Here is a 2,893-nt window from a genome sequence, read left to right as displayed (position 1 = left end):
CTCACAGCAACCTCCAACTCCTGGGCTCAAGCGAGTCTCCTGCCTCAGCCTCCCAAGTAGCTGGGACCACAGGCGCCCACCACAATGCCCGGCTATTTTTTGGTTGCAGCCGTCATTGTAGTTTGGCAGGCTGGGGTGGATTTGAACCCTCTACCTTAGGTGTATCTGGCTGGCACCTTAGCCACTTGAGCCACTGGTGCCGAGCCTATTGATAAAGTTTATTGTAACACAGCAAACCCATTTGTTTACGTGCATTTATGTATGTCTACAGCTGCTTTCACACCACAACAGCAGAGCTGAGAGGTTGCAACAGAGGCCATGTGGCCCTCCAGGTCTATAGTATATACTATCTGGTCCTTTAAAAAAATTTTTTTTTTGCTGGGTGCAGTGGCCCACACCTGTAATACTAGCACTCTGGGAATCCAAGGCAGATGGATTGCCTGAGCTCAAGAGTTAAAGACCAGCCTGAGCAAGAGTGAGACCCTGTCTCTACTAAAAATAGAAAAGCTAGCTGGGTGACTATAATCCCAGCTACTTGGGAGGCTGAAGCAAGAGGATCACTTGAGCCCAGGAATTTGAGGTTACTGTGAGCTATGACACCACAGCACTCTACCCAAAGGTGACAGAGTGAGCCTCTGTCTTTAAAAAGAAAAAAAGTTTTTGCTAATCCCTATTCTTATTCACTCTGAATAAGCTGTGAATAAATAATACTCTGAATAAATAATTCAGCTAATTTATTTACTGACTGTTACGTTCTTTGTGCTTGAGTTCTTGGTTCGACTGTTCTCAGAGCTGGGATTTCAAAGTTCTTGTCATAAGGACCTTGCACTGTAGCGGGGAAGGGTGTCTAGTGAAGAAGAGAGACATTAACAAATATAGTGTATTGAGTGCTGTGATATAGACAATAACAATAATCACTCGCACTCAAGTGCTTTCTATGTACCAAGCACCGCTCTTAGGATTCTTTTTTTTGAGACAGAGTCTCACTTTGTCACCCTCGGTAGAGTGCCGTGATGTCACAGCTCATAGCAACCTCCAACCCCTGGGCTTAAGCAATTCTCTTGCCTCAGCCTCCCAAGTAGCTGGGACCACAGGCACCTGCTGCAATGTCCAGCTTTTTTTTGTTGCAGTTGTCACTGCTGTTTTAGCTGGCCAGGGCCGGGTTCGAGCCACCACCCTCGGTATATGGGGCCAGCGCCCTACCCACTGAGGCACAGGCACCACCCTGCTCTTAGGATTTTATGTGCCTTAACCCACTTCATCCCCACAACAACCCTATGAAGTAGAACAGGAATTTTTAGAAGAGAGAACCTTGACTTTCATATGGATATGCAAAATGGCACATGTCAAAGATTTTTATTGAACTTCTTAATTAATCAGAGAACCAGAAAGTGTCATAACTAGTTCAAAGAAATCAAAAAGCCTAGGCATCTATAGAGAATAAGGAATTCTCAATAGGTGAAAATGGGTCTATCCTCAAAGCTATCATCAATTGGATTCTATCTGACACAGTCTATTTGCATTTCTGTGGATAAGAGTCATTTTCATTAGTATGGGTTTTCTGCAATTAATAGAGCTGAGTTAGAGATGAAGGACAATGAAAGATGGTGACGACACAGGGAAGCTCATGTGAGCCGCCACTAACTTTCTCCTGCCCATTCCTCCTGCCCAAAGTCTTTCACCACAATGTTTTTTCTGACAGAAGTCAGTACTACAGTATGTCCATTATATATATATATATATGTTTTTTAAGACAGAATCTCACTTTGTTGCCCTTGGTAGAGCGCTGTGGTGTCATAGCTCACAGCAACCTCAAATTCTTGGTCTCAAGTGATTCTCTTGCCTAGGTTTTTCATTTTTAGTAGAGACGGGGGTCTCACTCTTGCTCAGGCTGATCTCAAACTCCTGAGCTCGGGCAATCCACCCTCCTTGGCCTTCCAGAGTGCTAGGATTACAGGCATGAGCCACCGTGCTTAGCCACATTTTGGTAATTCTCACAATATTTCAATTTTTTCATTATTACTGTATCTGTTATGGTGATCTGTGGTCAGTGAGTTTTGATGTTACCATTGCAATTGGTTTGTTTTTTGTTTTTTTGAGACAGAATCTCACTTTGTTGCCCTCAATAGAATGCCAAGGCGTCATAGCTCACAGCAACCTCAAACTCTTGGCCTCAAGCAATTCTCTTGCCTCAGCCTCCCAAGTAGCTGGGACTATAGGTGCTTGCCACAAAACCTGACTATTATTAGAGACAGGATCTTGCTCTGGCTCAGGCTGGTCTTGAACTCGTGAGCTCAGGCAATCCATTTGCCCTGGCCTCCCAGAGTGCTAGAATTATAGGTGTGAGCCAGTGTGCCCACTCAATGTAATTGTTCTGAGAAATCTTCTTGAGTTCAGGAGTTCAAGACTACCCTGAGCAAGGGCAATACCCTGTCTCTAAATATAGCTGCAAACTGTGGCAGGTGCTTGTAGTCCCAGGTCCTTGGGAGGCTGAGGCTAGAGGGTCATTTGAGACCAAGAGTTTGAGGTTGCTGGCTTGATGCCCATAGCTCAGTGGTTAGGGCACTGGCTACATACACAGGGGCTGGCAAGTTTGAACCTGGCCTGGGCGTGCTAAAGAACAATAACAACTACAACAAAAAAATAGCCAGGCATATGGCAGTTGCCTATAGTCCCAGCTGCTTTGGAGGCTGAGGCAAGAGAATTGCTTAAGCCCAAGAGTTTGAGGTTGCTGTGAGCTGCGACACTAGGGCACTCTACCCAGGGTAACAGCTTGAGACTCTGTCTGAAGAAAAAAAAAAAGAAAGAAAGAAAAGGAAGTATGGGCTCGGCGCCTATAGCTCAACCGGCTAAGGCGCCAGCCACGTACACCTAAGGTGGCGGGTTCGAATCC

This window comes from Otolemur garnettii, unplaced genomic scaffold (genome assembly GCF_000181295.1).
Source record: "Otolemur garnettii isolate 467f Iridium unplaced genomic scaffold, OtoGar3 scaffold00102, whole genome shotgun sequence".
In the NCBI taxonomy this organism is placed as follows: Eukaryota; Metazoa; Chordata; class Mammalia; order Primates; family Galagidae; genus Otolemur; species Otolemur garnettii.
Note: the sequence above shows the minus strand (reverse complement) of the source record.